Raw genomic sequence first — 12,634 nt, forward strand, 5'->3', positions numbered from 1 at the left:
GTACTTGTGATTTCCAGTAGCTTCTGCTTGGGGCGCTAGATCCAGCTTTGATTGCCAAAACCTCCAGGTGGTGGCTGGAGAGCTCCTGGGATGACAACTGACCTCCAGCCGATAGAGATCAACTCACCTGGAGAAAAGGGCCGCTTTGGAAGGTGGACTCTATGGCATTGTACCCCATGAAAGTCCCTCCCCTTCCCAAACCCCGCCCTCCTCAGGCTCCCCCCCCCCAAAATCTCCAGGTATTTCCCAACCTGGAGCTGGCAACCCTAGACAGGACCTTTCGAAGTGTAGGAAATGCTGGAACAGGGCCCAGTGCTTCAGCCAGCAGGACAGCAATCGCTGGCAAGTACGTCGATGGCCAGTCTCTGGACAAGGACCTCAGGCGGTAGCCTGAGCCAAAGCGAGAGTGGTCAGAGCGTTTGCCTAGGATCTGGGAGACCTGAGTTCGAATCCTCAGTCTTGGGCCAGTCAACTTCCCTCTCAGCCTAACCTACCTGGCAGGGTACATATGAACACATGAAGCTGCCTTCTACTGACTCAGACCCTTGGTCCATCCAAGTCAGTATTGTCTACTCAGACCAGCAGCGGCTCTCCAGGGTCTCAGGCAGAGAAATGTATTTCACATCACCCACTTGCCTCATCCCTTTAACTGGAGATACCAGGGATTGAACCTGGGACCTTCTGCATGCCAAGCAGATGCTCTAACCACTGAGCCACAGCCCCTTCCTATCTGCCTTATTCTGAACCAGACCCTTGATCCATCAAAGTCAGTATTGTCTACTCAGACCGGCAGCTGCTCTCCAGAGTCTCAGGCAGGGGTCTTTGACATCACCTACCTGCCTAGTCCCTTTAACTGGAGATGCCGGGGATTGAACCCGGGACCTTCTGCATGCCAAGCAGATGCTCTACCACTGAGCCACAACCCCGTGTGTGGATAAAATAGAGGAGATAATGTACGCTCTTTGGGACGCCACTGGGGAGAAAAAATGGAATATAAAGACATTCCTGCCTCTTTCCTCAGCAGCCTGCTTTCTCATTAACTCTCCGAGTCTTTCTGGTGCAGCAGCCGGACCCTTAGGAATGGAGGACAACCAAGAACCTCACGACAGCTGAAAGAAAAACCCAGTTGTGGCGACCTCTGCTTTGCCACAGTGAATTCCACCGTCTTTAACTAGGGCTGCCGACAAACAGCCTGGAGGAGAAATGCCCTGTCCCTTTAATGAGCGGCTTCGCGGGATGACGTTCACCAGGTGTGATTTGTTTACCTGCATGCCATGAAAACCTTCAGCGGCCCATTTCCACCCGGGAAGCTTCTCCGAAAGGGATGGGGCATTTCGCCCCCTCCGGGCCTGCTGGCAACCCTACCTGCCACGGGACTCTTTGTTGTTTGGGCCACGGGCGACTCCCGTGGCGCCCTCTCTGAGCACAGGGTTGCCAACCTCCAGGTGGTAGCTGGAGATCTCCTGCTATTACAACCGATCTCCGGCCGATAGAGATCAGTTCGCCTGGAGAAAATGGCCACTTGGGCAATTGGACTCCATGGCATTGAAGCCCCTCCCCAAACCCCGCCCTCCTCAGGCTCTGCCCCAAAAACCTCCCGCTGGTGGCGAAGAGGGACCTGGCAACCCTATTTGAACATAGTTCACATGGGCCCCTCTTTAGGGCACATGAGCATCACATTTATGGTTGCCAGCTCCGGGTTGGGAAATACCTGGAGATTTAGGGGATGGAACCTGAGGAGGGCAGGGTCTGGAGAGGGGAGCGACTTCAATGCCATAGAGTCCGATTACCAAAGCAGCTATTTTCTCCAGGTGAACTGATCTCTATCGGCTGGAGATCGGTTGTAATAGCAGGAGGTCTCCAGCTACCACCTGGAGGTTGGCAACCCTTTGCTCAGAGCGGGCGTCACGGGTGTCACCCGTAGCCGAAACAACAAAGGGTCCTGTGGCAGGTAGGGTTGTAATAGCAGGAAATCTCCAGCCACCACCTGGAGGCTGGCAACCCTAATCACAGCACGCACACCGGGGTTAAATCTCACCTTGGCCCTCAGCTGTGCCCTTCGGTAAGCTGCCACTCTCTTGGTCTCCGTCCTACATGTGCCCTGAATCATAGATACGTTACTGGCCCACCTTCCAGGGCCGTTGTAGGAGGCCTTAGGAACAACTGACAAGAGCTCTACAAATGGTATGATGATTGTGCTGGTCTTCTAAAGCAGGTCAGACTCATTACCCTGCTTATTATAGGTGTGAGACGGAGGCCACAAGGGGAAATGACTCACCCGGGGACCATTCAGGCCAGCCTTTAGCCAATCTCCAGTCCCTCTCTGGCTTACTGGTGCAAACTACTCCTAATGGGTACACCTGTGACCCACATAAAGGGCTTGTTCATTAAATCTGTGCATCTTAAATGCTCTTTGCAAGCTTCTTTCCTCCTCAATCAATTGCCCCCTCCAGGGCACATCCTGTTTGTTTACAGCCGGGACAACCAGGAAATGCCCGGATCCAGCCGCCTTTCCCAGGTAACTATGCACCCCTCCTACCAAAACCCAGTTTTCTTTCAAGCGACTCCTTCGGTGTCAACAGGTGGGCAGGAACAACAGGCAGGAAAGATATACAGCAGCCTTTAGAGTTACCACCTGGCTGGAATTTGACCATCTCTGCCAGTTTTTCTCATCAAGGGTCAACTGCTGGGAAAAGGATGGATCCTCAGGCTCCTTGGATCAGGGGTCAGGAGAAAGTTATACGTGGGTCTCGTCCTATGGTACAGAAGAAGTGTTGGTTTGTATACCCTGCTTTTCTCTACCTTTAAGGCAGTGGTTCCCAACCTTTTTTTTACCAGGGACCACTAGGACTTTTTTGTTCGGTGCAGGGACCCCAAGGTTCAAAATAAAAATTCCGACAATTTGAAAATAAACTTTAATCATAACTGTTAGTTAAACATTAAACTTAGAATAATATTTGAATATATATTTTTATAATAGAGAACTTTTAATTGAAAATATTCATTTATTATGGGTTTATAACTTTGTTTCGCGGACCTTAATTTAGTTCTCGCGGACCCCTGGGGGTCCACGGACCCCTGGTTGGGAACCAGTGCTTTAAGGAGTCTCAAAGTGACTTACAATCACCTTCCCTCCCTCACACAACAGGCACCTTGTGAGGTGGGGGGGCTGAGTCCTGAGAGAACTGTGACTAGCCCAAGGTCACCCAGCTGGCTTCATGTGAAGGAATGGGGAATCGAACCCGGTCCTCCAGATTAGCCTCCGCCGCTCATGTGGAGGAGTGGGGAATCGAACCCGGTTCTCCAGATTAGAGTCTGCTGCTCTTCATCATGACACCACGTTGGTTTAGAGCAGTGGTTCCCAACCTTTTTTTGACCAGGGACCACTAGGACTTTTTTGTTCGGTGCAGGGACCCCAAGGTTCAAAATAAAAATTCCGAGAATTTGAAAATAAACTTTAATCATAACTGTTAGTTAAACATTAAACTTAGAATAATATTTGAATATATATTTTATAATAGAGAACTTTTAATTGAAAATATTAATTTATTATGGGTTTATAATTTTTTTTCATGGACCTTAATTTAGTTCTCACGGACCCCCTGGGGGTCCACGGACCCCTGGTTGGGAACCAGTGGTTTAGAGGCACAGTTGTAAGCCTCCAGGAATCACCATCCCACCAAGGCTGTTGTATTTCTTGTGGAGGGCAGAAGGCCTCTGTGTGATCTAGAAAGCACGGGCCTCCGATGCATTCGACAAAACAAGAACTGGTCTACAGAAGGTTATGCTTATTAGTCTTTAAGGTGCTCTTAACCGGGCGTTTATTCTTGCTCCATGACAGTAATTGTCATCTAGCAATTAACGTAATGCTCCTTGGACTACATCCATAAATCATTTTTCCCCCCCTAAAAATTCAAACAGCTGAGAGGCATATTGTCTAAATTAGAATTACACGATATTAATGGCTGGAGGCCGAAGTCTGCACCTCTGTATGTTGCTTTCTTTAAAAAAACAACAACCCCTCTGTGCTCCTGTTCTGCTTTTCCAGTTTGAAGGGAGTTTTTAACCCAATCGAGAGGGGGAAGGGATCCACAAAACATGATCCTCCATGCGCAGGTCAAAATGGTGCGCTCTGTTCTGCCGCCTCATTTCCACGCATTTGTGATGCAAGCCGAAGAATTACCCACCTCCAGAAAAATGCTTTGAGAATTTCTGGTATGCCACCTAAATGGGACACAGTAGGCCGGTCCCTTCAAGCAATTCAGTTGAATTCAACGAGAAACCATTTTATAGAATTGCCCCTCTGGGAGAATGAAGGGAAACAAGCGAGACCAGAACAATGACTCATACAGAGACGCGGCAAGCCACCTCTTCTGCACATAAGTACTTGGTGGTGACAGGCCAGCCTGGAGTTGTCTTTCTCTTGCAATGTATTATCGGTTCTTCTGCAACAGGGGAGTGTGCCCCAGCCCACAGTTTGGGGGTTCATCCAACCCTCTAAATACTTGGTTAAATAGGACTTTGACCAGCCAAATGTCAACTCTAAGAGGGCATGCCATCGCAAATGGTAACGGGATGTGTGTGTGTTAAGTGCCGCCAAGTCGCTTCCGACTCATGGCGACCCTATGAATCGAAGTCCTCCCAAATGTCCTATCTTTGACAGCCTTGCTCAGGTCTTGCAAATTGAGGGCCGTGGCTTCCTTTACAGAGTCCATCCATCTCTTGTTGGGCCTTCTTTTCCTGCTGCCCTCAACTTTTCCTAGCACAATTGTCTTTGCCAGTGACTCTTGTCGTCTCATGACGTGACCAAAATACGATAGACTCAGTTTAGCAATTTTAGCTTCTAGGGTCAGTTCAGGCTTGATTTGATCTAGAACCCACTGATTTGGTTTTTTTGGCAGTCCACGGTATCTGTAACTCTCTCCTCCAACACAACATTTCAAAAGAATCTACTTTCTTCCCATCAGCTTTCTTCAGCTTTCACACCCATACATAGCGATAGGGGACACGATGGCATGAATTAACTTAATCTCGGTGGCCAGTGACACATCCTTACACTTCAGAATCATTTCGAGCTCCATTTCTAGCCAGTGTTGCCAAGAGGCATTAGAAATGGAAAGGGGCAGGTGCCCTCTACAAAGATCATCTATCTACCAACCAACTAGGGTTGTCAGGTCCCTCTTCGCCCCCGGCAGGAGGTTTTTGGGGCGGAGCCTGAGAAGGGCGGGGTTTGGGGAGGGGAGGGACTTCAATGCCATAGAGTCCAATGGCCAAAGCGGCCATTTTCTCCAGGGGAACTGATCTCTGTCGCCTGGAGATCAGTTGTAATAGCGGGAGATCTCCAGCTAGTACCTGGAGGCTGGCAACCCTACAACCAACCAAACCAACTCTTGCAGTGGGGACCAGCGGTCTGGTCCTCTGCCTCTCCCCAAACAACTTATAGAACACCCTTGTTGCTGCACTGTGGCTGTGCCCCCCTTCTCTGTGGCCATTTATGCATGGTAATTAGCAGCGCGTTCCCCACGTATTTTTTTTATTTCTTCACGCTGGACCGCATTCCAGACGTCACTGTGAAGCCGGCGCATACCTGCTTCGCATTTCTTCAGAGCCCCTTCAACGCAACCTTTTGTATTCGCTCTGCCCCCGCATCGAAGCATTCACTGAAGGAAGAGTGCAGAATCACAGCCACTGCTTAGCTTAGCTATGCAAACGACCATCACTCATGGCTATGCAAACGAAGGAACCGAGGAGCAGGCAAGTGGGGGTGGGGGGTGGAACTTGTTTGACTTTTTCCTCTTGCATCGGGACCTTGAATAGTCATTTTAAAGGTCAGATTTTAAAAAGGAGCTTTGAGCGAGCATCAAAATCGACCCTGCATAAATGGCCTTCTGTGTCCCCTTTCTCAGAGTTTAGCAATGGCTCAGTGTTACCCAGCCAGTCCTCGTGCCATGTTGTATCAGAGGCAGCCCACAACTGAACCATGGGGCCTAAAATATGCCACAGCCTTCCCTCACAAGGAAGATGCTCCAACCCAGCACGAGCCAGTGTGGTGTAGCAGTTAAAGCGTTGGAGTAGGGGCTGGGAAACTCAGGTTCGAATCTCGAGTCATGCCGTGGAAGCTTGCTTGGGCCAGTCACTGGCTGACCTTGAGCCAGTGTGGTGTAGTGGTTAAGAGTGGTGGTTAGGAGCAGTGGACTCTGATCTGGAGAACCGGGTTCGATTCCCCACTCCTCCACGTGAGCGGCGGACGCTAATCTGGTGAACCGGGTTGGTTTCCCCACTCCTCCGCATGAAGCCAGCTGAGTGACCTTGGGCAAGTCACAGCTCTCTCAGCCCCACCTACCTCACAGGGTGTCTGTTGTGGGGAGGGGGAGGGAAGGGGATTGTAAGCCGGTTTGATTCTGCCTTAAGTGGTAGAGAAAGTCGGCATATAAAAACCAACTCTTCTTCACACACCTTCTCAGACTAACCTACTTCACTGGGTTGTCACGAGGATAAAATGTAGAACCACGTAAGCTGCTTTGGGTCCCCATTAGGAGGAAAGGTAGGCTATAAATAATGTCAATAAATCAATATTTTAAAAACTTGTTTCAGCTGATCTTTTGGGAACCCTCCTGCCTCTCCAAGTGCCTCCCAGTTTCCACAGCAAGGATTTAGCTCCCTGGGATTCCTCCCTGGGATTCCTCCTGGGATTTTATTTATCGTCCCCTGCCCTCATTGTTCCTAACCGTTCCTGGACGGGAGAGGAACCAGCCTAGATGCAAACAGGCAATTGCGAAATTGTGCCAGCGCATTGACAGCTGACTCGTCAAAAGCCCGGCTTGTCAACAGGAAGCGTTGCCCGCTGCTGCCGTCTCTCCTCTGTGCCAGAGTTGAAAAGGCAGAGGCCGTGTTATTTTTCTTGCCGTAATACCTTCTCTGGTCAGGCCTCTCTCAAATCTGGGGAAACAGGATGCCTTTAGCAGTCTTGGATTTCTCTGGCGCATCCAAGCCGTCTCCACAAGAGAGCCCATCTGTGGGTCCATCAAAGTCAGTATTGGCCACTCAGATTGGCAGCGGCTCTCAGGCAGAGGTCTTCCACATCACCTACTTGCCTGGTCCTGAAGCTGGGACCTTCTGCATGCCAAGCAGATGCTCGACCACTGAGCCATTCCCCCACCCCTATAAAGCATGAACACATTAACACATGAAGCTCTCTGATACTGAATCAGACTTTTGGTCCATCAAAGTCAGTATTGTCCACTCAGACCGGCAGCGGCTCTCCAGGGTCTCAGGCAGAGGTCTTCCACATCACCTACTTGCCTGGTCCTGAAGCTGGGACCTTCTGCATGCCAAGCAGATGCTCGACCACTGAGCCATTCCCCCACCCCTAAAAAGCATGAACACATTAACACATGAAGCTCTCTGATACTGAATCAGACTTTTGGTCCATCAAAGTCAGTATTGTCCACTCAGACCGGCAGCGGCTCTCCAGGGTCTCAGGCAGAGGTCTTCCACATCACCTACTTGCCTGGTCCTGAAGCTGGGACCTTCTGCATGCCAAGCAGATGCTCGACCACTGAGCCATTCCCCCACCCCTAAAAAGCATGAACACATTAACACATGAAGCTCTCTGATACTGAATCAGACTTTTGGTCCATCAAAGTCAGTATTGTCCACTCAGACCGGCAGCGGCTCTCCAGGGTCTCAGGCAGAGGTCTTCCACATCACCTACTTGCCTGGTCCTGAAGCTGGGACCTTCTGCATGCCAAGCAGATGCTCGACCACTGAGCCATTCCCCCACCCCTATAAAGCATGAACACATTAACACATGAAGCTCTCTGATACTGAATCAGACTTTTGGTCCATCAAAGTCAGTATTGTCCACTCAGACCAGCAGCGGCTCTCCAGAGTCTCAGGCAGAGGTCTTCCACATCACCTACATGCCTGGTCCTGAAGCTGGGACCTTTTGCATGCCAAGCAGATGCTCTGCCACTGAGCCACGGCCCATGGAAATGTCTGCTGCTCATTCCTGCGTCCACCGCCCTTTGGTTTCCAAAGCAGAGTAGAAGCATTTTCTCACAGGAGACCTGTAGCCAAAGATGTGCCTGGGGGAACTGAAAACCCCCTCTGCCACTTATACAATCGGGTTGCCAGCTCTGGGTTGGGGAGGGCCTGAGGAGGGCAGGGCTTCAGTGAGATGTGATGCTATAGAGAGGGGTATAATGTCCGTCTAGACATTAGGAAGAATTTTCTAACAGAGCGGTTCCTCAGTGGAGCAGGCTCCCTCGGGAGGTGGTGAGCTCTCCTTCCCTGGAGGTTTTTAAGCAGAGGCTAGATGGCCATCTGTCAGCAATGCTGATTCTATGACCTTAGGCAGTTCATGAGAGGGAGGGCTTCTTGGCCATCTTCTGGGCATGGAGTAGGGGTCACTGGGTGTGTGTGTGTGGGGGAGGTAGTTTGGAATTTCCTGCATTGTGCAGGGGGTTGGACTAGATGACCCTGGCGGTCCCTTCCAACTCTAGGATTCTATGGTGGTGGTGGGGAAGGGGTTAAAGAAAGATCAGCTTAAAGCAAGATCTAATCCCAACAGTAATCAATTCACTTAAAGTGAGACATAACTGTTGTTGGTGAAGTGCCATGACTCGCAGCTGACTGCTGATTCTATGATGCCCAACAGCCATTTTCTCCAGGTGGACTTGGGATGCCAGGCCTTCCCGCTCCACCGGTAGGTAGTTTTTTTGGGGGGCGATTGGGCAGCCATGTGCAACATGCTTACCTCACTGCCGGGTTTACTTCCGGAAGCACCCGATCGCGATGTGAAGCTTGCGGGTTTGAGTGGTAAAGTGTCCCGTTGCCATGCGGTGCTTCCGGGAGTAAACCCAGCAGTGGCGTAAGCACACCGCATGCGGCAGCCACTCCGAGCAGCCGCTGGTTCCAGCAACTTGGCCACCCTAAGGTGAACTGATTTCTATCTCCTTTTGATCAGCTGTAATCCCAGGATATCTCCAGCTACTGCCTGGAGGTTGGCCACCCTAGTTATACAAGCATGTCCAAAGTGCCGGCTGATGGCTCTGTCCATCTCATTCCACACTGGTGACCCTGGTGGGCAGCCGGGTCTCCGGGGTGGCCTCTTCCCCAATCCTGTTCCTGGTAATCTGTTGAAGACCCTGGGGACAGAACTGAGGTCTTGATATCGACTCCTGAGTAACGTGATCTCCTGGCATTCGCCGCATCCTTCTGCCTCAGGCCGTACAGCAAGCTCCCAGAGAGGTGAATCTGAATTGCTCCCCATTAAATTTAGGGGGATGTTTACCAGCCCTCTCCATACTTATCTCTCCCGTGTGATCCATCTCAACATAGAGCTATCTCTCTGGCCAGATGTTTTGCCATCTGCGGTTCTCGAAGGCAGATTTTGGAAAATTCCTCCATCTGACAGGCTCTGCCCTTGTGACATTAATTGTATAGAAACAGTTGCTCAAGTTTTATTTTATTGCAGTTTCGACACAGAATCTCTAAATCCCGCTGTTGGTAAACAGACTGTCTCAGATCCTTTTAACTTTCTCTGTTTATTGAACAATCGTTCGCCCCAAATATTGGAGGCGGTGGCGCAGTTTTTAAAGTTTGTTTTAGAAGCCCGCCAAAGAGCTAATTAGATGGCAGTACCAACAAACGGTATTTCTCGATGTAACGGCCTTTTCACCATATTATAAAGGGCACCTTTTAACATTCCTTTTGTAACCTTTTGAATTGTGTTTGTATGCCAATAAAGGAATGATGATGATAGAGGGGCCTCGTGGATTCTGGCCCAGACTTTTTGAGCTCGAGAGCCAGCCCAACCCATAGCATTATTTTTATTTCGTTCAAATCATTTAAAATTTGTCATCAAGTACCTTTTTATCCCCGTGGCGCAGAGTGGTAAGCTGCAGTCCTGCAGTCCAAACTCTGCTCACGACCTGAGTTCGATCCCAACAGAAGTTGGTTTCAGGTAGCCGGCTCGAGGTTGACTCAGCCTTCCATCCTTCCGAGGTCGGTCAAATGAGTACCCAGCTTGCTGAGGGTAAAGGGAAGATGACTGGGGAAAGCACTGGCAAACCACCCAGTAAACAAAGTCTGCCTTGGAAACGTCGGGATGTGACGTCATCCCATGGGTCAGGAATGGCCCGGTGCTTGCACAGGGGACCTTTACCTTTTTATCCTACCTTTTCACTTGTGTTATCCCTACTACAAGGAGTTCGCGGGGACAACAAACGTTTCGTCTTTACAGCCAACTCTTCTCATAGATCAGCCGGCTTTGTAGCTGAGTGGAGATTCGAACCTGGACCACACGGGCTCTGGTTTGACCCCTGCACCATCCTGGCTCAGCAGTGTGGTCGTACGCTGCTAAAAAGCAGCATGCAAATAAACAGAACAAACTTTTGTATATTTTCGACAGAATAGCTGGAAACATGCCACGGCTGCCCCGAGCGGGTGCCGGAGGGATCGAACCTTTAGAGGATAACGGCTGGTGGTGTTCCTGGGCCAGAACACCAGAAGGTCGGTCTTCTGCCTGGTTCTAAATCTGCAGCGCTCTCTCACTCTGCTCACTGAGAGTCCACGAGGAAATCCCTCTCTGCCTCCCCACCCAAAACAATAAATTGACAGAATACGCGGGGATGGCGAAATTGACAAACTGTGCGAACAGAAGACCAAGCAAAGAATTTCACGGTAAACGGAAACTTTATTACGAATATTCATCTTAAGATAAATTAAGTGTAGATAATGTAAAAAAAAAAAGATATTAGAACTAAATTATGTGAATTAATTAGAAATATATTGGAAAGAACTTGCAAGATTCGTTAGAATGTTTTCGGAGGTGAAACAATAGATTATTTATATGTTTAGGTTATTATGTTTGGATAATACATTATAAATCAGTGTTATAGTAGCTAGGAATTATTAATATAGCAGAATTGTAAGAGTTAAATATAGAATGAGAGGGAAAATGGATTATATTTAATGTGCTGTCTTTTTAGAAAGATAAGGATGCAACATGGATTTTTAATGAAATTATAGTGTGGTTGCTATGCAGAGGAAGGCACTGGCAAACCACCAATGTTAGTCTCTTGCCATGAAAACCCCAAAAAGGGGTCGCCATAAGTCGGCTGCGACCTGACGGCACTTTACACACACACATGCAAGCATTTTAAGTAACTTAGTTTATTGAATGTTTAGAATATTTCTATCATGTTAGATTGGCTGAAATGTTTGCATGCACTGCAATAATGTTAGTTCGATACCAATTCGAAGTATCTGTGGTTTTCTTTACTTAATTTTTGGGGGCATTTTTCTGTATCCTTGTTATATTTTCTACTTTTTGGTATCATTTATACCTATTATATAATTTTAAAAATCATCATTTAATAGGCTGCCTTCCCACCGGTGAGTTGCCAGCCTGCGACTTCCAGGTTCTCCCCGGTCAGACCTAAAATTAGGCGGCATAGCTTCCTTTGGCTTGGTCTCGGGAGAAACCTGTTTCTTACCACAAAGCTGGATTTCACAGCACGGGAGCTGGATGAACAGTTTGCGAGCTACAGAACGGGCCTCCAACAGTCACACCAGATTTGTGTTCTTTTAAGTGAAAGGGGGGGGGGAGAAGGTGTTTGCACCCGTACTGGACCAAAATCCAAAAAACCAAACCAACAATCCACACAATACCTTTTATTAGGACCGACCAAAATGACATAAAACAACATGCAAGCTTTCGAGGGCTCCAAAAACCTTCATCGAGATGGATGTTACAAAATTGGGGGGCGGGGAAGAGGTGGGGTAAGAAAAAGTTGTTTCAGGCCATGATTTCAACAGCCTTTTCTCACAGGCGTCCCTGAGCTTCATGCCGCAGGCAAGCAGATAAGACATTGGTCCTACGGTTTCAGGCTGCCCTCCGGCTCCCCTGGGAACATTTGCTTACTATAAAGTAGTTCTATTGCTCTCAACCTACAAGGGATCTGCGAATCACACTTGGTGTCCTTCTATTGGTTGGGTTCTTGAACTGGGCATTGCTTCTCTTAGAAACATAAGAAAAGCCCTGCTGGATCAGAACCAAGGCCCATCAAGTCCAGCAGTCTGTTCACACAGTGGCCAACCAGGTGCCTCTAGGAAGGGCACAAGCAAGACAACTGCAGCAGCATTGTCCTGCCTGTGCTCCACAGCACCTAATATATTAGGCATGCTCCTCTGATCCTGGAGAGAATAAGTATGCATCGTGACTAGTAGCCACGAATACCCCTCTCCTCCATGAACATGTCCATTCCCCTTTTAAAGCCCTCCAAGTTGGCAACCATCATCACATCCTGGGGCAGGGAGTTCCACAATTTAACGATACTTGGTGTGAAGAAATACTTTTTAATCAGTTTTGAATCTCTCACCCTCCAGCTTCAGCAGATGACCCCACGTTCTAGTACTGAGAGGGAGAAAAGCTTCTCCCTGCCCACTCTCTCCAAACCATGCATAATTTTATAGATCTCTTATCATGTCTCCCCTTCACCGCCTTATTTCCAAGCTAAACAGCCCTAAGCGCTTTAACCGCTCCCCATAGGGCAGCTGCCCTAGTCATCTTATCATTTTGGTTGTTTTTCCCCAAAACTTCTTTCCTCCCCTTGGTGTATCAATTCCC

General features: G+C 48.9%; 1 non-coding gene across 1 annotated transcript; it reads right to left on the reverse strand.

Annotated features, from left to right (window-relative positions):
- Positions 1-854: 854 nt before the first annotated feature.
- TRNAA-GGC (transfer RNA alanine (anticodon GGC)) lies at positions 855-926 on the reverse strand. The gene has a single exon. It is a non-coding gene; the product is annotated as a tRNA-Ala (tRNA).
- Positions 927-12,634: the final 11,708 nt, after the last annotated feature.

This window comes from Euleptes europaea, chromosome 2 (genome assembly GCF_029931775.1).
Source record: "Euleptes europaea isolate rEulEur1 chromosome 2, rEulEur1.hap1, whole genome shotgun sequence".
Classification (NCBI taxonomy): domain Eukaryota; kingdom Metazoa; phylum Chordata; class Lepidosauria; order Squamata; family Sphaerodactylidae; genus Euleptes; species Euleptes europaea.